This window comes from Poecilia formosa, unplaced genomic scaffold, assembly GCF_000485575.1.
Source record: "Poecilia formosa unplaced genomic scaffold, Poecilia_formosa-5.1.2 Scaffold215, whole genome shotgun sequence".
NCBI classification, from domain to species: Eukaryota; Metazoa; Chordata; class Actinopteri; order Cyprinodontiformes; family Poeciliidae; genus Poecilia; species Poecilia formosa.
In genome coordinates, this window is record NW_006800154.1 from 925,892 (window position 1) to 952,177 (window position 26,286).

At 36.4% G+C, this 26,286-nt stretch overlaps 1 long non-coding RNA gene across 1 annotated transcript in view; it reads right to left on the reverse strand.

Moving 5' to 3' along the window:
- LOC107838127 (uncharacterized) overlaps positions 1 to 8,458 on the reverse strand; it is a 19,006-nt gene extending 10,548 nt beyond the window's left edge. Inside the window, exons 1-2 of the long non-coding RNA XR_001664190.1 lie at positions 8,357 to 8,458; positions 6,851 to 6,853 (exon numbers count right to left, since the gene is read on the reverse strand). This is a non-coding gene — a long non-coding RNA (uncharacterized LOC107838127). The remainder of the gene's footprint in view (positions 1 to 6,850; positions 6,854 to 8,356) is intronic.
- Between the last annotated feature and the right edge of the window lie 17,828 nt (positions 8,459 to 26,286).

Below are 26,286 nucleotides of genomic sequence, written 5' to 3' on the forward strand. Positions count from 1 at the left end.
TATATATATATATATTATTGCTGTATTCCACTCACGACTCACAAATTGGTTGAAGAGATGCGTCTTTGATTTATCGGCTGCTTGTAGATTTTCTCCCTTTTCCTTAAGTAGCAAAAGTTGCTATGGTAGAGAAGTGAATTAGGAATTGCACACTTTTATTTAAAGAAAAATACAAATCTACAAAAAAAAAACACAATATACAGAAACTGATAAAACAGTTTAACAGGTGAAAGTAGACCACTGGAGAAGTTGTGGATTTCCGTCTCTTAAATGACAATAAATTAATGAATAAATGTATAAATCCAGGCGGATTAGACGGATTATGCAAAATCAACTTTTTCAACTTTATATAATGTTAAAATGTCCCTCATCAAATGCATACCCAGAGGACTGCTTTGACTCCTTCATGCATTTTTTTTTTTAGAAAAAATTGAATCACCTGTTGGAGCCATTTATGGGTGCCTTAACACATACTCATGCAACGTTCTGCCTTTTTACCCAAAGCTACACCACAGAGCTTCAGTCCTGCTCCACAGAACACTCCTCACTCATATCTCCCCCACACAGCTCCAACAGACTAGCGGCAGCAGCAATGAAACAAATACCTGCCAGAACTGTGAGTCTACTGAACGCCTGAGAAGAGTTGTAAATGGCATCAACAGCTGGTGTGGAGATGGACTGTTGTGACGACGTGCTGAAGGGGGAGCAACAGAAAGGGTAGGAGGTTCTTAAAGCGGCAGAGGACAATTACAAGGCTACACGACTATAATGCAAAGTCAAATGTTTTAAAGCTATATTTGATATATGCAGAATTTTCACAACAACTGAAGGTTGTGCTACAAAATGCCACCATGTGTTTGGAAAATACATGATACCCCCCCTTAAATTAAAATAAATTACATCAAGTTTTAAATGTTTGTTCACTCCTGTATAAATACAACAAGAGCCATGTTATTACTCTTGTTTATAATGCTTCTACATAGGATAATGCCAAGATGCAAGGAAGTATTGTGTACCTGGATACTATATTGCAGAGCACAGTGCAACGTGGGTAGTGGAATATTGTATTTCAATTAGCAGCTGATAATCTTGCCCCTAGGATTCACGGGCTACAAAAAAGTCAAAATTTGGTTTTCATAATTCATTAACTGTTAAAATTTCAGAGAGCTGAGGTAAATAATTAAAGACATGACCAAATTTTCTCCAGAACTAAGGTAGCAATGGAGTGGTTCACACAAGGAAGGAAGAGATACCTCATTTAAAAGAAGCAGACCCAAACGCACAATTAACCCTCAAGACCGTTGCACACGCACAACTCTTTTCAAGCATAGTGAGTTTCATGCCAGCTGCTGTCTGTTTCCCTCTCCACTGGTAGCTCCAGCTGGCTGCACTGCTCTCAGGATGTCATGGCTGGTCACAGACGTGATGCTCTTTCCCTCCCCCATCTTGCCAGGCCCTACAGGTTGTTTAGCATTTTAGACAAGGCTCTGTATTGCCTCGCAGCCAAGCACTTGGGCACACAGGGATGTCATCTCCTCAGAGCTAATTGCTGTGCCCTTCTCTAAACGAAACAAGCTCTGGAAATAAATAACTAATGTGCCCCCTTGGTAAGCTCATTATCTAACTGCAAATTCACTGCGCCACAACTTTTGATGCTTTTACCATTTCGTTCACCCCTTCACTCCAGACTCTGACACTTTTTCCTATCCCTTTTTCAATAATTGTACCTATTTATATGTTATGTGTTTAATACTGTCAAAAACTATGAGAGGAAACTCAAAAAGAGAAAGGTTGGATTGCCTTTTGTGACAATAGAGGCTTTTCAGCTGATTACTTAGAAAAACATAAATACTGTTTTTCGAAATGTGTGACGGATCAGGGCAATATACTCTGCTTGATGATCTTATAGGGTCAAGCTTGAGCTTTTGTGGAGAGTGTCGAGCCTGTAATACGATGAATACTGAAGCTAGTAATAATGGACACAGATAATGGAACAAATAGTTTCTCCACTGTTAGCACATTGAGCAGCACATACATGATTATGAGTGACATCGTTAGACTTATGGAAAAAGTTGAACCAATTGCTTTCAAATATGTGGATCGCTGGAGTAAGAAATTGTTTCTTAAGGATAACTTGGAGGAGATTATTCATTTATCAAAACTTATAATAATAATAAAAAAACTAACAACTAAATAACATACCTAAAATAAAGCTTTATGGAACGGCAAAAGAAACTATTTGATTGCTACCTCGGTTTCAAATAAAGACAGCTCTCACAAAATTCCAAAGAGAAAGTGTCCTTGGCAAAACAAAAGGTCTTCATTTTGAAAGCAAATTGATTTTTTTTTTTTCATGAACAAAAGTCTGAGATGTTGAATTAAACGTGAGATGTGCGCAAATGTAACCAGATAAAAACAAGTGCTTTTAATTTTTCATGAAGCTTTTGTGAGGATCGGTACTGAAAAACTCTCTAAATCATTTTTGGCTGCTAGAGATTCAAGTTAATCAAATGAAAATGTCACAGTACATGCCATCGCAAATGCTAAAATGAGATAGGAGGACATTATTAAAAGTTAAAGTCCCTTTGGAACATATGTTTAATTACAAAGGAACACGTCTCAATTTAAGTTGTTCTTTTGGAGAAAATGGGAACTGGTTCGTACGTCTTTCTCCCTAATGGCTATCTCTTAAAACATGTTACCTCAGAAGATAAAGCTAATTATTGATTGTATCAGAGACAGTAGCTCTAGAAAATAAATTCTCCTCCCCTAACCCTGAAGCCCGAGTAATGCTCTAATTAAGCATGCGGCACTGAACCTGCTTTCAGAGACAATAAAAGTAAAGAATGCTTGTTGGGTTGCAGCTAAGGATGTTAAGCGTTTCACATACCACTACCTCACATCAGTGGTTCGCTTGTGGCCAACAGCAACATCTATCAGCCTAGTTTAGATTAACCGGGCAAGTTCTGGGGCTGAACAGCTATTTCTTAACTTAATGATTGCCTCAGGTAATGGTGGAGAGCTGGAGCATCTCCCAAATTAATTTTGATTTCAGAGCTATCTAATCAGATTTCTCCAGAGTGCAGAGCTTTGTTTTTATAGATTTCCTATGAAATATATGGAGACACACATCACACCTACACACACATACATACAAATGTACAACAACACATGAATATATATACCAGTAAACTCCACACACACACACACACACGCATACACTGCTGAAATAACTTATTCAGCCTTTAAAAAAAAAAAACAGCGGTACATAAAACACATTTAACTTTTCTTCTATGCAACCAATCCTATTACCATAAAATAGAAATGAGCCACCAACGGTAATGCATCAGTAAATATCTGCATGTAGTATAATTGAAAATTATCATAATAAAGGCTTGAATTCATTTCATTAGGGTATAATGTGGGCTCAAACTGTTTGATGCTGAGTATTGCTGATATTAGGTTTGGTGGACTGTTACAAATAAAGCATTTCCAAAATTTGCCTGAAGAAGATGCTGTTAGATATTCACCGTGGCTACAGTCCAGTAGCTTGCCATTTCTATATCAGTTTGATATAAAAAGGGTGTTTTAAATGAAATTGATTATTATTATCCTGCGATAGAAAATTGTGATTTTACCCTAGTCAAACACAAAACTAATGGGCTCTCAGTGGATCTTAAATGCCAGATCAATATCAAAAGAAATTATATTTTCACCTATTGCATGTTTGCAAGATGTAACACACAAGCTGTCAGTATTTCTCATGACAATGATGCTAGAATCAAAGTCCAGTAACGTGTTGTGTAAAGACCCTCACTGGGCTCAGTGTTTACTTTGACTGTGCCCATTAACCTGAAGATGGCCAGGCAAAATGGACAAAATTTGCCCTTTGACCCAAAATGACAAAAAGTAAAACTGAAAATAAAAGTTGAAATTGCATGTAGGTCTGAAAACTGTGGTATAAAAAAAAACAAAATAAACAAGCATTCCAGTCATACATTTGGCAGGATAATCGACTGTAAAGTAGAGCAAATACTTTTAATCAGCCAAAGAAAGAGTCATTTTACTCCAACATTACCCTCAAATATTTCTTATTGTTGAATTTGAGAAAAAACAAAAAAACAAAAAAAAACTTATTTTGGATTGCTGCTTTTTTGTTTGTATTTTTTTTTTTTATTTCAACTGTGATAAAAGTGCAATGGAGGAGAAATAATTTTAGTTCAGGAAATTACAATGGGTTTTTTTTTCCACCAACTCCATGTACAGTCCTCTCTGCAGAAGCTCAAAGATCCCACCGTATGTCTTACTGGTGGAATGGTGCAAGTTTCTTCCCAAGAGTTTTTATGTGATGCAAAACATTGGTTAGGCCTGATCTACAGTCAGGGCACCTCAGTCGTCACACTCAGAAGTATATTGTTCCATCTGGAATGAAACAGTCTGTATCTTGTTTTAATGATATTGACTACAACAATTCCACTTTGTTTGTATTTGCTTTGAGAGTTTGACACAAATCTCTGGAGAAATAGTCTGGCGAAACAGTAGTCCAGCAATCATTCTGACAGCTTAATCAAATCATTTCTCCAAAGAAAAATTCTTAAATGGTTTAAGGGGTATTAGTCTACAATTTCCATTCCAGATAGTTGAAAATTACTGCTGGATGATTGCCCTTCAATCCAAATTAAATGTATTTACCCACAAATGACAATAATAACAATAAAATTAAAAAAAAAACATGACCAAAAAGAGTAAAGAAAATCTAGATGTTTTTCTTGGGACAAGAGTAGCCTAATGTTTCTGACATTGTTTTTTGGCACTAAGAGCACATTTCCAAAAGGCAGAAGGGGGGCTTAATGTCGTGACCTTGCGTTGGAGACTGTTTTTTAGAGCCCAAGTGAGGACAGTGGCAGCCTGTGTTTGTCTTGATATTTATGCACATAATCATACGCTCAAGCCACCAGAGCTACCTGTCAAAATCAAAAACCAATCTCCAGGAGTGATTAGTTATGCCTGACTGGGTTTACTGAACACTTACCATCTGCATGCAATAGAAATGTATGGGATAAACAGGGCTGGAAATAAGCCTACAGACTGACAAGGTTAAGTTAATGCAGATGCAGGATTGAGTTTGCTAATGGGAAGAGGTCACCAAGTTCTAATAGTTTGAAAGATTCTCTGACTTTTTCAAAAATTAATTTCTTCCTTTTCTATTAAGATTACCAGTGCTGTTGTAGGACTCTGCAGTTCTTGTATCTGATATCTTGTATATCAGATGAAAGTCATCTGCAGTGCACTTTATACCGACAACAACAAGACCTTTTATTTGTAGAACAACTTGTTTCTGAATATATATACACCTTGATTTGGTTAACTGTAGAGAACATCGTGTTTGGGACTGTATGCAAGAAAACATTTAAAATGTTTCTCTAAAATTATTATGTACAATACTGTTCAAGGAAAGTACTTTTGAAAACACTTTTGGTGATATTCAGATTGATTCACTGGATCACTGAAGTGTCACATAGTTCTCAACATTTATTTAAGAAAATTCATAGTTGAGGATATATTGAGAGTATGACAGTATATAATCCATATATTGAGGATTTGTCTTAAATAGTTTGTTTTCTGGGGTGCAGTAGTGAGTATCGCTGACATGATTGGGTGCAATCATGTCAAATCTAAACAAAGAGTTTGCAAAGCAATATAATCATGTTTGCCGTTTTTTAATGATTGTATGATAATGTACCATTTCAACTTCCCTTTGAGTTTTATTTCACAAGTGTTAAAACTATCTCACATTCAGATCCCGAACACAATTCAGGAAACTGTTGTCACCTTCTTGATATTTGAGTCTTTAAGTAATCGACTCCACTGAAACAATTGTTTCTAATCATATGAAATATGGCAAACCAATCTGTAAAACTGAAACTTGATATTTGACTTCCTCTGTTAGTTCCTCCAGCAGACTATGAAGTTTTACTTTTTTTTTTTTTTCCAAGTGATACAATTCCTCCAGTACTTCTGCAATCACATCAATGGCCCGGAATCAAAGTGTGCTGCCACGACTCGAGTCTTCATTGGTATCCACTAAGAATGCTTCATTTTGGCAGAGCCATCTCTCTCTGTGTGTCAGTCAGAGCACAGTCTAGAGGAAATGACACATGAGATGGCCACACGCTGTGCAGGCTTGTTAGAATAAAGTCACATGTCAAAAACCTATCTCATTGTAACATGGTTCACTTAAAATTGCGACAGACATTTTACAGCACAAAGAGAATTATATTTGGATTACGGTGCCTGAGGATGTGAGCTTCTTAGACCCCTGTCTGTGAAGAAATCCACATCAGTAGTCAGTCAAAAAAAGCAGAAGCACACATGATGTTACTTCGGTGTCCTACTCTCTGACATTGCTTTCAGTTTTCCCGTTTTATCTGTTTTGACATAGTCACAGCAATTATTGCTTGTATTTAGTTATTCTTTATGTGAACACGTAAACTGGTCAGTTTTACAGACTTCATTGCTACATAAGAAGTGAACTTATTTCTTTTTATTTTTAACTATTGCAGCCTTTTTCCACATTTCAAAAGCATGATTTCACTTTGAGATCTTCCTCTTAGGTTGCAAGGAGGCTAAACTTTATTTACTGCTTGCTGTCCTTTCTGCAGAACGCTGGATAAAAGCCTGGGTCTGATGCAACTAATTGGGTTAAAGCAAATGTTGGGGTATTTTCTCTTGCTGAGTTAACAAAACTTACTCGCAGCTCTGGAAATGTCAATAATTAAACACTGGCACAGCGAAACCTTCTTAGTTCACAGCTTGCGTCGTTGCTCATTTTGATCTTCAAGGGCAGTACAGTCTGGCATCATCAGTCTTTAATATGGGTTCAGAGTGGATTCTGGGAACTGAATCCCATCCTCTAAAGTCTTTGCATCTTCAATTGTGCACGCAGGCTGAGCTTGGCAGGAGGCTGAGATCTGCCTTTTGCGACAAGCCTCTGAAGGTGCCCCCACACTGAACTTGTTTTCCTTACTGTGCTGAGACACGACTGTTTTGCACGCAGACATCTACAAACAACTACAAAACAACAGTTCATTCCTCCCCTAGCCCCCCTGGAGTACATGTTCCCACATATTTAAGCTCTAACATATATATTTGACTTACTATTAAATCGATGGTTCTAATTAAGTTGACTAAATCATTGTTGTCAGCGAACATCGGTTGACATTTGTTAAAAGTCAAAACTTAATCATTTAATAATTTTTTACTTGCGTTATAAACGGTGAACTGATTTGCATCATCACATAACACAAAAAATACACCAAAATGACATTCTACTATTTCAGAGACGTGTGTGTACATTCAACATTTTTCAGCTTATGGTTTACCAGACTAACTCCTCTCCAAATTTGCTTAGCAGCTGTGTCTCAATCCAATTTGAACCTTTATCTTTTCAAAAATGTATGCATTCTTCACAATTTTGGTACTTCATAAAACACAGAAAAGAAAAATCCATATCACTTTTTTTAATGGTTTCTACAATACAGAAAATCAGCCCAAAATGGATGACCCACTGGTCAGAAACTTAAAAATCCAACTGTTTCCAGGCAGTGAATGGACCATACATAAGGGTGTGGAAGCTATTACTGAAGAAAGAAGAAACATGGCTACCTATTTTCAGCAGCTGAACATTGTTATTTTTTGTTACATGTCTGCTGTTCATTCAAACAGTCACTTTTTACAGTAGCTCTGTTCTTGTCTTTCTGAGTTTAGTCATTCATGAAGCATGTTCTGTTCAGAAATGTTGGAAACCTTTTGAAAATTTTAGAGTAAAGACAGAAAGCTACCTTCTCTTGGACATGCAGGGAGTAAATATTACTTAAGTGACATTTGTTGTTGAGAGATAACTGGAATTTACAAGGAAAAATAGTGTTTTCTAAATAGTGTATTTTACTGTAATTGTACTACAGGTTGGTAGCACATTTCCACATAATTATAACACTCATCTAAAATATCACTGTTTAACAGTGCTGTTGGATTAACGCAAATCTCCACCAGCGATCTTTAGACTTCAAAAAAGATATGCTACTTCAGTCCCAAGCATCCAAACGAAATTTAAGTCAGCTAAAAGCTATTCATTTTAAAATACTTTTTTTTACTCGTGTAGGTAGTGGCAGTAGACTAAAGCACACTATGGAATAAAAACCCACTGGAACTACAAGAATGAGTCAAATAAACATGCTTATTGTACAGAATATTATCACTTTTGCTACTCTGCTCCTCCAACACTGAATGATATTAGCTGGCTAATGAGCCAGGCTCATTCATCCACCCTATGCTGTTCAGCCATATTACTTTAGACCAGAGGTCCCCAAGCTATGGCCTGCGGGCCTGATCTGGCCCACCTCCTCATTTGGTCCGGCCCCCTGAACAATACCAGAGAGCATTCAGTGTTTTTTTTTCATATATATATGTGGATTTTTCTTCAACCACCAGGGGGGCTCTTGAGCAGATATGAAACTTAGTTTCCCTCAATGGAATATATACTAGTCAGTACCAGTCACCATTTCGCTCACGGTTTTTTTCCATTTGCATTCTGGGTAAAAATCTATCTACAAACGCGAATATGTCGTTGGCAGTAATCCAATTCCCCCCCTCCCGGTCCACAGTGTTTCACTCTCCCCCCTCCCCATCAACAAAACTTTTCTAAGGTTTCTTTCTCGAAAAACTAAGACCGGCCCCCGACCAGAAAAGGGAACAGTCATGTGGCCCTCGCAGGAAAAAGTTTGGGGACCCCTGCTTTAGACTTTTGCAAAGAAAAAAAAAAAAAGAGCATTACTTTAATAAGAGTAACAACTTTCTTTTTTGTATAAAAACAGAAGTGACCAGGACAACAGCACACCTAAACAGAGATGGTGAATTCCAAAACTCACCCACCCCAAAACCTTTATTCACCTTTTTTATTAAAAATAAAATGGGAAACGGTAAGGTTTTGAAACCATAGCATTTTTAAAATCTGTCGTATACATAGATCAGTAAACAACCAGCGACTGTCATGTGTGGTGGTTGAGAGGTGGTGAGGAGAGACGCAGAGACCCAGGTTATAGAAGAAAATTATGAATTTAATGAAGATGCTCAAAAACAGTCCAGATCAGGCAACACAGCAGGAAGATTAGCACACAGCTAAATACCGGTAGCAACTGAAAACCTGAAGACTGAAAACGAGAGCTAGACCAACACAGGACTTAACGGTTCGACTGTGAAGGTACGCAGACCAACGATGAATGACATAAACACGATGAGGATCCGACAACAGACAAAGACAACAGGTGGGACTAAATACACAGGGAGGGTAATCAGGAAACTAGACACAGCTGGGATCAATCAACAGGGAGGACAGGACAGAGACTCAAAGGGAAACAGGACTAAACACAGAAAATCTCAAAATAACTACACAGAGAAACACAGATCACAACAATGACAAATGTAGGCCTTATTTAGAATTAGCATTACTGTTAAAAACTTTACATTTTCTAATAGTCTTTCTCTTAGCTATAAGCTGACTCTTTTGCATAAAGATGCTACTATCATTCAGTAGAAAAAGAAAATTGCCAATCTCTTAAAAATAGGAATTTAGAAAGAATAACAGTCATTTATTGGAGTGTACAGACAAAATGAGCCATTTTAACAAGTTTAATTTCAAATTTTAATCTCCTCACAGGGACCTGTAAACATCAGAGACAGGCAGTGCTGGAAGATCTTTTAGATGCTACGGAAACTATTGCCACTGCCATCTGTCCCTAATGTGAACTCAAGGACCCAACATCGGACTGAAGACCAAACACTAAACAGGTGTTACCAGACTGAAGACCGGACCTGACACAGAGCACGTCGACTGCTTGCTGGATTACACAGTCCGAGCAGACGAAGGTGTCATTCATTGTTTCATTCACGAAGCTGAAGGTGGAAGTAGCAGCACAAACACGGTTCAAATTGAAAAGCCTTGATGACATGACCCGTTACTGTTTTGACTGGATGAAGCTAGTGCTATTGGACCTATCATACATAATCTACCCAGAATGCATTGCGACATAAATAACAAGGCGACATCCCTGTGGCAGTATTTTGTGTAAATTTATAAAAACCAAACAGTCTACAGTATTTGATTGATTTTACATCTAAAATAAATATTTCTCAAATAAAGTCTATTGTTACAACTGATTTTGGATTGTTTTAAGGAAATTTGCAATTGATTAACATCCGCATTGGCAAGACAGAGCTTTAAAAATCTGTAGATTTTACAATATCCGCACACTAATTAGTGCATCTCTACATATGTAGCATGTGTTTTCAGCTTTTAGGATACCACGCAAACAGATTCTATTAAATAAAACGTTAATAGAGTACATACATATTTTCCTTCTTTTGTATTCATGTGAAAATGTATCTTAAGAGATGCTCAGATATTAATTTAAATTCATATGTAGTTTTTTCTGGTTTGTATAATCTGGAGGGACAAGAGCAAGGTGGACGAGGGATACAGCATGTTCCGCGCATTTTCCCTCTTTCCCTGGTTTACTGCTTTTAGTCTCTTAATCCCCTTGCAATGAGACTGCAACTCCCTGGGAGTGCTAACAACACATCAATAATACATCCAGTCCAGCTGCATCCTCTAAACACTCCACACACATACTGTATCTCATACGCAGCATGCTCCCTCTTAAACACACACGTACATGTAGACTTTTCATTTTTCGTTCAGCCGGGGCTGGACTCCTTGCTGTTGCTGTTATAAAAGCCTTGTATTATATATTTATGCCAGACTCAAAATATAAGTAGGAAACATGCTAAAAAGAGAAGAGGTGACACCTGAGGCACATTGTGAATGCTACTGTATCATTTAGAAATGGACCAACTGCTTACCCTGAATGGGAAACACCAAATGTTTGGTCTTTCAGCAATGGTGCAAAGTGCTACTATGCTTACACCTGTGCTGGATATTCAAGATGATGACTTTCAAGATCCCACTAAGTGCACCTCAGGCACGTGTTAATAACAGCAGGAAGCTTCAACATGACATAAAACATTTACTGGCTTCAGAACACTGCCACTTTGAGGACTTAAAAATTGTTGATTATTCTTGGAGGTTGTTCAGGGACTTGCATCCAGTGGTAGAAAATATAAAGTGTAGAAAGTTGCAAATGATACAGATTGAGTCCGACAGACAGTAATTGCTTTGGAGCGGAGACTACTTCTAAATTCATGCTTTGTGTAGTTTCTGTATACAATGGTTTAACTTGTCAGTTTGCTTCTAAAATGTGTATTTATGGGCTGCTTTATGGCAGGGAGCAAAACGTGGAATACAAAATGGTCTATTTGTTATTCCGGTCTGCCAGGATGCCAATAAAAATTAAAACCACACTCACATGAGCGCAGTGGAAACTGTCCAGAATAACTATCTAATTAATTTCAGCGCATACGGTGAGTTCATCTTTTGTCTGTTTCTGAAGGTTTGTAATCTTTGGAGACTTTAGTCAAGGCCAAAGTGGAAATGGCTCACTTTACTCGCATACATAAATGAAACCTAATCCTGCCAGTCCCCATCTGGCCTGCTCCTCGGCTTGCAACTGAGACCAAGGTTGAAAATAAATACAAGGACATTACTTGGAGGACTAAAAAACAGCCACACACAGACCTGTAGATGTAGAAAACAAGAGGGCATTTCTGTTTCTCATTTTTGCACTGAAAGACAAACTTTACTTTGCTAAATCCCAAATGAATGAATAAATAAATGTAATAAGTGATTAAATAAATAATATTAACTTAAAATAATTTGCTATTTTAAGCTACAAAGTTGTGACTTACTCTCCTTAAGTAGACTATTCCAGCACATGGTTACACTGGAAACAATGCATACAGACAGGCATACAGAGACATTCCTGCTTTTACAAGAACTTTAATTCAATAATTAAAGACCCATGACTAATCTCTGATAATTAGATAGTCTAATAAATTCCTAAAAGACTTAAGTATTAGTGCAGCACAGCAATTTTTCTGTTTGTATTTGTTAATTCAAGTAATTTATCAGTCACTTGTTATCTAGAAATCTTCTTCAAAGTCCAGCTATCATAACTATTTATAGAGTTGTAGCAATAATTGAGAATACACCATTACCATCCAGATCTTCAAGTGAATCGGCAATAACTTAATCTGGCATCTCCAATTAATGTAATTTGTCACAAGAAACATAAGAAAATTAACTTCTGTTCAGTAGTTCAATGTTTATCAACACCATATTCTGCCCCTCCTCCCCCCACACACACACACACACACACATCCCCACAGATTCCCTAGTCTTGCTTTTCAGGTCCCATTTCTACAGATAACAACTGAAAACAGATTGCTTTTTGTTGCTGGACTAATTGGAATGACATGGTTCATCAACACCTAAGCTGAGGCAAGCATGTCTTTCTGGTCGGAGTGATAATAGGTCTAAGAACAAAGGAGAGAGGTCCTCACTGACTCTCTGCTCTTATCAATTTGTAAGAGGGCTTTGTTGGTACTTGTGTTTATGTTCATTGTCTGCAGACAAAGTCCCTTCATCGTTGGAAACCAATTTATCAACACTCCAATTTATGATGGAAAACATATAGGTACGATATTAACAGCACTTATCTTGCCCATGGTTGTATTTTTATGAACCTTGTTCAGTTTGGTCATGGCAGATGAACCTGGCCTCCGTCATGAGCACTAATCGGCCAAAACGAAGGGACAGTCAAAGCTCAACTTGATTCAGAATCTCCATTTTTCTTTTCTCATTGTACTTTGAAGTGATTATAAAGTTTCTACAAATGTAACAGAGTTTCTATATTACATCTGCATCCATATAGTATGGAATTAGTCATAGCAGTTGATTTGTCTTAAGTTTTGTAATTTGTTGCTATTTTTCTGAAATTAAAAAAAATATATATTTTAATTATCTTTGGTTACCTATTTTTACTGTGCAGGCAACACAATAGTTAGACAGCAGCTGATCCCTTGCAACTGTTTTCTGCAAAAACCCTGTTTCCTAAAGTTGGGCAGACGAGTTGGGAAGACATTCCACAATACGTAATCAGAATAATGTAAAGTCACACGGTATTAGTGTTCTTTTGTAAGTGTAAAAAAAAGTGCCAACTATGAGAAAGTTATAGCACCATGCAGTAGAGATTAAATGAAACAAAACAAAACACAACTTGTACTATTCCTTCTTCTTATGACTAAAAGGTTACATTACTATCAAACATATATATATATATAAATTAAAGGGTGGACTCTCTTGTCATTTTGCAAAACCTGCTTATCTTTAGGTGCTTCACCACCACCAATTATATTGTGTAAGCGTCAGTGATACCAGGGTGCCAGGAATTAAGCAACTTGTAAAGGCATTATTTCCATGTTCATTATTGCATTATTTCAATGCATTATTTGTTTTTTTTAAAGTTATGTTTTTAAATTGGCATGTTAAAATACATGTTAAATTGGAACTTGCAAATTCCACACCAATTTGTCATGACAGGCATTTCTATGTCTGCTCTTTTTTCCATATCTTTCTGGTAAGATCTTGATGTAGCTAAAACACAAAATTAAGAAAAAAACATCTTTTTGTTGCAGATATTTTTCATTCAATTTTCTAATTTTTATTTTATTTTATTTTATTTTTTTTGGACTGTGTAATGACTTAAATCCAATCCCCGAGTAATGAAAAGGTTTCAATTTCCTCCCACTTTTTCAATGACCTGACAGCTCTCTTGTGTTAATTAGTGTCTAAGCCTGCCTTACAACAAATCTGGTTCAAAAATTACATAAGTGCATATTGTAAGCTTACTAATTCTTGCTTAATAATAAGGAAACTTATTGCATACAACAAGATAAAACAAACGTTTTTTTTTTTTGTTTTTTTTTTTTCTTTAACTTCATAATCCTTTTGGAATAAACAGTTGTCACTGCTTCTCTTCAAGTTTTGATTCCTTTGATTCCCCGACCTTGAAATATCTTGAGATTACAGCTGAAATGTTCCACAGAGATGGAGCTTTGTAGAAAATCACATTCGGCAAAGAAAATCATCACTTTGTAAAGAACGCTATTCGCAAAGTCACACCTCATTCAATAACTAAGTGGAGTGCTTGCAGTCAAGAATTAATGACGCAGCATAGTATCACAGCAGAGCGTCTCCTCTCTGCTTTGGATGCTGCTGTCTCCTGCACAACTTCAAAGGATGCTTTGAAGTCCCTTGGTAGGAATATCTATATTCTCAGGGAGATATCTATCCACTCTTTGCCTACTTTTGTTAGCTAATGCACACCGATGAAAACACGGTTGGAGCTGAGGGAATGCCAAGAGAAGATCAAAGCACAAGGGGGCAGGGAAGAGATGCAGTTAACCGCTTTGCTCATCTCAGACTGAATGGATAATGGGAGAGATGCTACTTCAGTTTGCATCTGAAAGTAAACGAAGAAAAAACACCATGTGGATTTCAATCAGACGTATACCCTGCAAACACCCCAAATTTTCACATTTTCAAAAGTCAAACATGGAACTTTTTGAACCCTGATGTAGCAGAAAACTGCTCATATCAAAAGAAAACAATGTCTCTCATGTGTGGTTTTAGAATAAGCAGCTCTATTGTAGTAGAGTCCATCCAAAATTCTGGAAACTTTAAGTACAGCCTTGATGTCTTCCTTTTAAAATAGGAAAGTAAACTGCTTCAGAAAAAAACCCCCCCCAAAAAAAACACTTCATTAAATGATCTTAAGTCCAGTGGCAGCAAGTGTTCATACAAAGTGAAAGGACTATAACAGCGATCATACGGAAGGAATCTTTGGAAGCCTTCCCATCAGTCTGAGAAGTGTTGTAAGGCTGTTTCTTTGCAGGTTACAGTCCCATCATTTTGCAATGAGAAAAGTCATTCAATAATGGAAAACATGACAGACAGTTCCCAGTCTTGCTAGATGTGTATATTTCAGAAAGTTTATCCCATAGTCAAACCATCGAAAGTTTGGAGAACAAACAAAGCAAGAACTACATCTTTGACTCTACAAGTTTTGCCATGTTTGTTGGTATCTCTGTAAAAAAATAAATAAATAAATAAAGCAAAAAAAAAAAAAAAAAGGATACTAACTCCCTAACACCAACTGTCAAGGTGGAGGAGCAATGATGAGGGCTTGTTCTGCAGGAATCTTTACAGTTCCTGAGTCATTCGTGAACCTCACTGAATGACAAAATGTTCTGGAGCCAAATTTGAAGCCATCTGTTTGTCTGCTAAAGTTTGGGCAAAACTGAGACATGAATTGCACAGTGGTCTCAAACACAACAACAAATACACAGAAAAAAACATCGCAATTTTTCAAAGTCTGGGCTGAAACTTAATTGAAATTCTGTGGTATAATCTTACGACAGCTGAACTGAAACAAATGCCCCAAATCCTCAGTGGTTTGATGTCCTTTAATGACAAAGAGTACATACAAATTCTTCTGCATGTACTTCAAGCTTTTAGAGGTGCTTATAAAACCTACAGAATTATGTGGTTTATTTATGTTTTGTTTCTGTATTGATTTCTCTTTCCCCCTGTTAAACATTGCAACAGCTGCAAAAATTCATATGTACAAAAAGTCTTTAATTGGTTTCATCTGCTGTACATTCACTGAAACCCAAACATGTGTGATGCTTCTATTATAAGTTAAAGTCATGAATGATTTTAAGGGCTGTAGAACTATTGACACATAAACTGTCCATTTTGTTTTATTGAAAATATAGTAGAACATATTTGGTTTTCTTTGAAATTTGGCTCTTGTCAGATCAGTACTGTTGTGAAATCTTATAATTTCAACATATCTTCCTTTTTAAAAAAACAAACAAAAAACAAACAAACACTGTTTTATATTTCTGTCTTTCATTTGGACATTTTAATTGTTTTTTTTTTTTGTAAACAATGTTGCTTTAAATCACAGTGCCAATCTAAAGACTTCAATTGTATTTCAATCTTTTAATTAGAAATGCATAGGGTCAGTAATTATTTTGGCTTTACATTTCAAACACTTAAAAGACAACATGGTGGGTGAGGAGTGAGGAAAACTGAAATGAAGCAGGACACAACAATCTAATTCTGATCACCACAAAACATACATTATAGCGCAGACTGTTAAATATCCATAATATGTGTGATTGTGTATCTAGTCTCCATATTGACAGAGTCATCCTGATTTTCCTTTTTCTACTGGGCTGAATATTGCAGCTGCACTTTTGTTTGACCCTATTGCATTAGAAATTACTTTCAACTAATGAGCCTAATAGTGAATAGCATGCTAATAAGTTAGCAATTTCACATCTTGCATCAGGTTTATTAAAGTGTCTGTCTGATGAAAGCGCACATTCATAAGGGTGAAGCAAATAAAGTTGAGTTTATGAAACAAATAAACAAGCGCTGCCAAGCCGGTGTGAATCCACCCCGCACGAGCTCCCAAAGCATCAAAAGAAAATACCGCTCAATTTGAATTTAATGACTGCTTCTCAGCCCAGCACTAGCAGCTGGGCGCAGCGCCCGAACGCTAATAACAATAATGCAATGTTTTGTGAGAAGCACGTCACGTAAAGGGGGATGTCTGTGTGAGTGTGTGACTTAGCTGATCACAGCATATTAATAACTGGGGGCTCAACTAAATAGCTGAGTGCCAGTGAAAAGGAGGCAAATGTTAACATTACGTCTACTTTCTGTCATTTCAGTTGTGGTTAACGAAAAGCCTCAAATGTATCAAATATACATGTGCATTTCTGTTTCTTTGTTGTGTGTTATTTATCTTCCGAAGCTGTTTTTTTTTTCTTTTAACTCAAAATCAATGTCAGAGAGTCCATACTTTAAGTTCCAAAACATTAATGGTAACTGCTCCTTTATCCAGATTTTTTTTAACCTCAGTAGACCAATGATTCGACCGCACACCAGCTATTTTTAAGTGCTTGCTCTTTACTTAACAATTTACATGAAAGAGTTCCCAGATGGTTCTGAGAACTAAATTCAATCAAAGTTCTATTTTATTAGGATTCAAATTCAACTGATTAAGATTTCATTAAGCTCCATCTGTTTAGGATGCAAGGCATCCAGAAATGCAGCTCAGTTTGACACATCCTCCATAATCTTCACACGTGGGTTCTTTATTTTTAAATACAAACTGTCATATAAATGTTAATATCACATATTTTTATGTGAAAATATACATTTCCTTAAGATTAAAACATATTTTTTTTGTAACGCAGCTCTCTGACAGGTCATTTGTTCTCTCAGGCATATGTTGTTGTGTCAGTACAGCCATTGTTTTCACACGTATCCAAGAATAAAATGACTAATCAAAAAACAAAATTCATAATGTCATGCCAGCTTATTTGATTTTAATTTAATTAAATTTCCTGACCACTGTAGATGGTGCGTTGCTTGCAATTTTACATTTACAAGCACTTAGCACTATTAATCAATCTCCCATGCAGTCGCATTGTGCATTGTCATGTTTTGCATATTTGCATGGCTTTCAAAACTGTCTGGGCATAAAAATGTTTTGATTTGATAAATTAGGCTTTCTCTTATACATGAAAAATTTCCAATCTTTACAGATATGTTTACACTGCATTAAGAGACTGTATAAGCTGCTGCTGATAACTTTCTGTATGAGGCCATCTGATTTGTGCAAAAGTGCATTTTTAAATTGCCATTAGATTTTAGGAAGTTGAAAGTACATTGCTAAATGTATTAAGGAGAACCAAATTCTCATGAAACTATGTTAGCAGTGTAATTAGGAAGTAGTCACAGCAAAAAGGAAGCATTTCAGCCAGAAACTCAGCATGAAAACACAAACAGAATCAAGTTGCAAGGCTATTGAAGACTAGCTGTTGTGTCAAGTTAGATATGTTTTTATAGAAACACGCAAGAAAGATATGGCTGAGATGAAAGATATTCTGCATATTTCTTATTAAAACATTACAGGAGATGTCTCAATTTTAATAACCTCATGTTTGAATAAAATATTAAGGTTGTACTGCAGAAAACAAAGCTAGGAAAAAAAATATTTCATGTAAATAAAAAAAAAAAAATACAGATTCTGGATACAGGGTCCCAGAATCAGTACCAGAGTCTAATGATTCAGTACCAGAATCATCGAACGGGGACTTAATATGGAGAAATAGGAAATTTTAAAGGTGTCAGACTGGTATCAAATGACAAAAAAAAAGACAATGTTTTTTATCCGTAGTTGAAAAATAATTGACACAATTCTTTTTGTGTGTACTTTCATAATGTTTGTTTTGATTATGTGAGACAGGTTAAATAATGAAAAAATAAAAAAGTTTCCACATTACAAAAATATAATCATGTTATATTGTAGTGCTGTTCAATGCATTGCAATATAACACCTCCTTTGAATATTTAGATGTAAAAGAGTAACTAAGCATATCATTATTCCACATATAAACTCTAAGCTACCCTAACATATAAACTTGAATATATAATGATAGCATGCTGTAATTCAGTAGTGACTGCACTCTCTGTGCAATAGTTCTAGCGATGTATCAGATTTATTAGACAATTTGGACGTAGACACTGTTTTATATATGAGCTTCTATTTATTTGTGGTGTCATGAAATGGCCCAAATTGATCCCCACTGAGGGTTTTTGTGCTCCATGTGAATTGCTGCTATGTTAACATTACTATTTAACTCAATTTCAAATGTGACCATTGTTACCAAGAAGAAATGATTTAGTGCAATTTGAAACACTAACATCACTCACAGCAGCAGCAAGCCATACTTTCAATGTGTGTTTTGCTCCACTTGGATTGGAGCCATGTTTCGTCAGCAACTCAGTGTGTGGTAACACATTAAAAATGCATTCAGAAATTTTACCAGAAGTTGGGCAGAAAAGACAGTCGCTTAAGTGACATATCAAAATACTCCAGAAGCCTGATTTTACCCAAATTACTGTTTTAAAGGGAGAGGTCTCCCACAGAATTATTTTTTTCCCCCTTTCATCCATTATTCAGAGATTTAAGTGTATGATAATGAACAGCAATCAAGGAGAGACACTTGCGTTTTGTTCAGTGATGACTTGGGACAAGAAATTGGCACTATACACCTACATGCTGCAAAATAAAGACTTGGCAACTGATGGCGGTTATCATAAAAAATAATAGTGTGCCAACCTGATACGGGGATGTAAATGTAATGTGCTGTCCAGTTAACAGGTGACATTTGGCTGTAGTGCACCTCAGTAATCCCACAGTCAGAACTAGTTTTACCATGGGGGCCTTCCTCCACGATTGACATGCATTGTTCACAATAAGACTGTGATGAAAATCTCTGACTGCTGCTCAAATTATGTTTTTCAAAGTTAATGTATCAAAAAACTACATTTAAATAGGGTTATTGGTCTTAGGTTATTTAAACACTAAAGACACAAGTGATGGTCACAGATGCAGTAAAAAAGAAAAAAAAAGAAAAAGAAAAATCAGCTTTTCAGACACAAATGCACTTGTTGCTTCAGTGAATCATTTCAAACGGAAATCTTACAGTAAATCTTCAAGACATACAGCAGATTCATCTGTACCTCCCTCTGATTTTTCATCTATTCCCTCCACAGTCCCTATCCCCACTGGCTTACTATTTCACACATGCATAAGTTTCTCCACTGTTAAATCCTCCTTTGAGGTGCCATTTGATGTCTCAGACTGCATTATTATTTCGCTCCACCTGTCCTTGCACAACCCACCGTTTACCTTTAAGAATACATGCTAAAAATCTGAAGATGGGGTGATGTAGTAGGACTATTTTAGAGAGTGTTTTAGTACTGAAAAAAGGATTTTCAAAGTGTTTTAACCCCCCTCCCCCTCCGTGGTCTTAATGCGACGCTCAGGAGGAGCATGGAAAATGTCAGAGTTGGACAGAGGGGAATCAGGGTGTTGTCCCATCAGACCGTCAATTTCCGAAACCACAAAAAAAAACAAAAAAAAACAACCTTGTAATAGTACTCACAAGTTCAGTGCGACTCCATTGGACCTCGTATGGATCCTTTTACTCACAAACAAAAAGTATGTCGGCTCTAAATGACCTGAACTCTTAAGACTGTGGGAGTAGCTGGGGTGAGATGCTGTCAGAATCATTTCCCTCATACGCCTGTATGATGAATCATTTGGCAAATTACTCACCATAACCAGAAGGTAATTTATTGTCATATTCTAATTTTGTGAGAAGCTGAATTTTGGGTTTTCTTTACATTTAAGTTATAGTCATTAAAATTCCAAAAAGGCTCGAAATATTTCACTCTATGTGTAATGAATCTATAAAATGACTAGTTCACTAGCTGAAATGACTACATATACAGTATATATAAAACAACCCATCAGAGCAAGAGGGGTGATCTTAGTGCTCTCAATCACTCACGCTACTCAGTGTGCTAATGGCAGAGAGACAATTTACTATTCAAGGAAAACTGTTTATCTGCCATCATCAGTGGAAATTAGAACTATCCCGAGCATTCATTGCACACTCTGAACTATCAGCAGCTTAGCAGAGAGCCAGGGTTGTTTGCAGCACATACACAAGAGTGATTCACAGTGTACGATTGAGTTCAACCCTTCTCTGTTTTTCTGATTAAATTTTTTTTTTTTAAATCGCAAACCTTTAATCCTTTCCTTTTCATTTTTCAATTATGTTGCATAAAATCCAATTAAAAGACATGGCATTTTGTGGCTACAACTTGTCAAAAGGTGAAAATTAATACTAAGGGATTTTAATGCTACAGAAAAGCACTGTGCACTGTGCTTTTATGAACATGGAGTGAACAAAAGAAGAGGTGGCAAGTATTAAAAACTATATCTGACAAGAATAACGTGAAAGAAATATTCGAAATTTCGAAATCGGACAAAACACAGCAAAGACGTGACTAAGATCCTGAGAGGTGAATTTTCTTTCCGCTGAGCCATCTGTAGCATTTCAAGTTCAAAGAAATGAGATCTGGCTCAAGCATTTTGTGCCACAGTCTTCCAAGTGAGAACAACAGCTTTCTAAATTATACATTTCTGTTGTATGAGGTGACTCAGCCTCTATCAGAAGGAGAAATCCAAGTACTGAAAATCAAGTAAAACACAGAAGACATATTCCATAAGTTTAGTAGCAGTTTACATTGTTTAATGCAAACCACAACGGTTCCTGCTCTTTAGCCGATTACTCAAGCACTGTACTACTTCAAATGAAGTCTTAGTTTTGTGGTCAGATTTATCTGAGAAAGATTTTTGCTTCACGTCACACTGTGCTAACAACATAAACCTGCACACAAACCAGTTATATAGCTTAAATGTAAATGTGTTTGTCATCTGACATCATGGCTTCTACATAATGCTTGACACTACAATGCCATCACCTTCCTAAAATAATAACCCACCTAATTTTTTGCCAAAACATTTTTTTTTTCATTTTAGTCTAAATAAAATAAATAAGTTTTATTTCATATCCATTTGAACTAATTGGGTATTTTCTTTACAATGAAATGGTTCCAAAATTTCATAATTTTGATTTGAATTACTACTATTAGTAATACTTAGCAATTATGTTTAGTTACTCGTAGCCAAAACTAGTAAAGGTAAAAAACACAAAAACATTAAAAAAAACATGAGATCTAACTTCAATATTATGGCACTACACAACTCCAGATTAACTGTACTTTACTGCATTAAATATTTAAGGATTGGCAAGAGGTTTATGTACGTTGTCACTGAATGGATTCATTATTTATTGAGCATTATAGTGTCTTTGGAGAGGGGAAAAACTGCAATGACATTCCTGAAATGAATAAGTTGTAACTCTTCCAACTGTGGCAAACTTTATTTATACATCAGTCAATCATCTTTTAACTTTCACTGTTTTCACAATGATAAAACTTGTCGAGTGGCAGATGGAACATCATCTGTAATCGCTGCAGCCAGTAATTTTGCCTCCTTTTACTGCCAGTTTTAAAGGATGTTTACTTTATACTACTACTCAGATATTTGTTTAACATCAAGTTTATTACTTGTCTGAAATTTTATTCCAACTTTTAGCTATTACAGAATGTACAGTGCAATATTTTTGGTCACAAACTACTTGTCACAGATGGTTGAGAATGTACACTCTTCTGTGATATTTTTGTTTTTTTCCACTGGGCCACGCTGCAAGCGCTGAATTTTAATGACTCATACGGATGCTTTTTATGTGAAGACCCAAGCTATTTATTTGTGTTTTTCAGGTTTTCTGCCTAAAATGGATAGATATGCATATAGCAATGTTTAAAGAAGGTACATTTACATATAAATTGGGAAGCTGAGGTAAGTGAGAAAGGTAGAAAGGCTGATAAAAATGCGGGGCACTAACAGTACAAGGCTGTGCTAGAGGTAAAGATGGCATTTGTAATCTCTCAGGGCATGTTTTCAGGTATGTTTTTTGTGGTTTAAATAATCAGTAATGCAGCTTTTGCTCATCTAGGATTCCTTTTAGATGTGCTTTTTATTTCCTCATGTCAGAAGAAGTGAATATAAAATATAAATACAATAGTTGTCACAGAACCTCCATTGACCCATGAAAACAAATTAGAGGTTTTTTTAATATAAAATTGTATCCACTGATAGCTCACCATTTTCTTTTTAATAAAGTGTTGATCACAGCTGATTGCATCGTTGTTGCATGTATGCACTCCAGCCGTCTTCCATAGCCAAATTCACATTCTTCCTGTTTGACTGACAACTGACCTCCTGTTGTGGCTCTGCCTCTATTTACACATTCTGCAGTCTGGATATAGAGTAAAATGAAAATAAATACAATGTTGACAGCATAAATAAATTATTCTGTCAAAATGTTTATTCTGCTTTCCAGTAGGTTCAGCAAAAATACATAATCCTTCTGCTTACGACAGAGAAACAAAACCATAAACAGAGGCATTGCAGGATTGAAAGCCTAACTGGCAACATACACTTTCTGAAAAACTCAATGAGTTGTGAAGCAAGTAAGTATTCGATTTAGTATCACATATAAAACTGGCTCAAATATTGCGTGAAAAGATCGGAATTGGACCATTCAGACTGCCACGAAAAAGTTGATCGCGTGTGGGCAAAATAAAAAAAATTAATTTGCCTGTTGTGTCGATGTAGCCAGAGACTGCACAGCGCATCCAAACTTCAAAACTCTTAAAATATTAAACAACAACCAGTACCCAGATTGTGTCTTCAGTTGTTACTGTCACCCGCAACATGTTTTATTCAACTATCATTAATCAGTGTGCAGGAATGTTTCCAAATAAGTAAATATCACTTCAGCTGCAGGTGAGATATTTGTGTGTGTGTTTGTGTACCTTTCTACCATTTCTTTTGAGAGAGGAACTCCAAATGCCTGGTGACAAAACAGTATCTTCTTTTTTCTGTCACAGAAATGGACAAACTGAGAACAATTCTGTATACATGCTGCATCATTTTTAGAACCCAACAACCACATTTTTATACTGTTAGAGTATAAAAAAAAGAAGAACAGGGAAAAACCTTTTAGGTAAAGGGGGAAACAGAAACACCTGAGGAAAAAAAAAAAATTCAACTGAGAATCCTGATGCCACAAAAAGTTGCGGATAAAAAGCATCACTATGCTTCATGCGCATCCCGAGATTCGTGTACCAACCTCCTTTGTTCTAGAAAACCTAATTTAGAAAGAGTAAGACAGATTCCTATATTACTGCTTGATTGTGTTTGTCATGGTGTAAACATTCACCTGCAATGGTAAGTGCAATAACAGGACATGTGCTCACAACCATGTGAAAAGCATCAGTGTGGTTTGAGAGCCAAACAAATCAAAGGTTTCTCTCTATTAGAGGCACATTAACAGACAATTGATTTTGCCTGATAGAAAAGGTCAGGATAAATGAATAGTGAGTCGCTAGCACAGCTATTTATTAGCCTCCTATCTATGATCTAACAAATTACTTTCCCTGCACATCCCAGAGGGGAGAACAAAAAGGAAACTGCATCTAAAATGTCATTCCATAATGTCAAACCATGGATTATATGTCATACTTTTAAAAAATATCTTGTTTCCCTATTATTGCTTCATTATTGCCTGATAAACTGCTGGCTTTGGCTATGAAGACTTGACTGGTTTTGCCACCTCCTACTCACAACCGTCTTCTCCTTGATTCTCATCCAGTAAAAGAGATACGATTTGGCAGATTTAGCTTCATATGTAGTTTATGAACGAGTAGAGAGAAAAAAAAAAAAAAGCTGTTGTCATAGGTCATATCCCAACACATTCAAAAGGCAAACAAGCCTATGTCAATGGCACTCAGTCTTACTTGGATTATTTTTGATTGACAGCAGGAAAGGCATTAGAAGCTAGTCATTATTCTAAGGCTGGCACATTGCAGTTTCAGGGGCATTCATAAATGTTAAGTTTTGTTAAGCCATAAAGGCAAAAAGTTAATAGTTATGCTTATATTTAATTCCGTGCAGCCTGCTCACGTCTCAGTGGTAAGCAGTGTGGTGATATGTTGTAATAAGGGAATGGAGCAACAGCAAATGAGAGTGACAGACCTGAGTGCAAGAGTGTTTTGCATACTTTCACCTTTGATTTACCTTATAATTTCCATTGGGTTTACCTTCAATAACTGAGTCACTAAGCCAATCTTTTAAATTGGATTTCTGTATAAACTAGTTTCCCTGCAGATTGGTATCCCTCGCAACTCCCCTATTACAATTTCATTCCAACCTCATCCACTATTAGCCTCCCTTCCACATCCCCACCTTCACTGCTGCAGCGAGAAGATTAGCCATTAAGAAAAAAAAATCTAAAACTCAATATTTTGACAATGTTTTACTGGGCTTGCTTTTACCAATTTATTCTGTTTTTCATAGTAATACAGGGCTCCTTTCCCCCACTTACTTTTGAGGTGGGAGTTGGCATGGTGGGCAGGTGCTTTCAGCTGAAGTAACACAATCAATAAGAGGGTTGTTGGAGAACCGAAAAATGAAGGAAAAGCTATCACGAAATACATTTCATATTTGCTTGATTTATTTTCTTTCAGATTCAGGAACAGAGCAAGAAAAATAAGAATTTACTACTTTTGGTTGCCATATAATACCATACAGCCATGCATAAAGTCATGAATCATGGCTGCTGTCTTATGCGTAGTGCCCAGTTTGTTAGAAGAGCTAAATGTTTATTTGCAAATGCAGTTACCGGCCACTATCTCTCATGTGTCTTCAGCAAATGATCTGAAAAGATACTCAAAGAACAACATCTGCACTGACAACAATGCATTGTTGATGTGGGAGGATATTCATTTGATACAAGGCAAAAGGCAATGTTAGTTAAAATAATTGCTTGTGATAATCAAACTATGTAAAACACTGAACCTTGGAACAGATTATACTCTAAAAAAAACAAAAAACTTATCTAATTTACGGTAAAATACCGGCAGCTGTGGTAAAATTCTGTGGTTGCCAGAATGCCAGAGGAATTATTTGTCATTAAGTTTTAAATTGATTATAACCCATGATACTCTAAATCAATAATAAACCTGATGGATATCCAGGTTAAAGATATCTGAGGACTCAAGTTCATAATAAAGACATAAGGACACATCTAATCGCCGCTCACAGTCCAGAGGTTGCCTTAGGTGAGCCTCAGATAGATCTTCTGTTGAACTGAATGATCCTTGACCTCACAGTCTCTGATACGTCCAGGTGAATATATCCACCAGTTCAACTCCCTCTTGTGGTTCACAGCACAGCCCATCTGTTTCTAACACTGCTTGCATGAAGACTAGACTCTCAGTCCATTTAAGGTGACTATAGTGCTGTTGGCTTTTAGTGTCCAAAATTCACATACTTACACAGTTATTGTGAATAATGGGTGTCACAAAAGTTCTGTGTTGACTTTAGGGCCAGTCGAAAGTATATGATAAAAGAAGAAGTTGGGCATCACTGGTAAGTTTCAAGTCACTACGTGAGACTCCCAGAAAAAATAGATTGTTGGTAACATGAACAAAAATAAAGAAAAAAAATAGATTTTGATGCGTTTAGCTTCATTTACTCTTTTATTTGCTCTGCTTGAAGATAAAAGTGAGGTGACTCTTGCAACAAAGTAAGAGTTTGTGGATCATTACTTACCTTGCTCCTACATCATGAAGAAATAAGGCACGTCTGAAGGCGAAGGAAGCTCCAACCCAGGTTTTACAAGGTGTGCCTAATAAAGAGGCCACTGTGT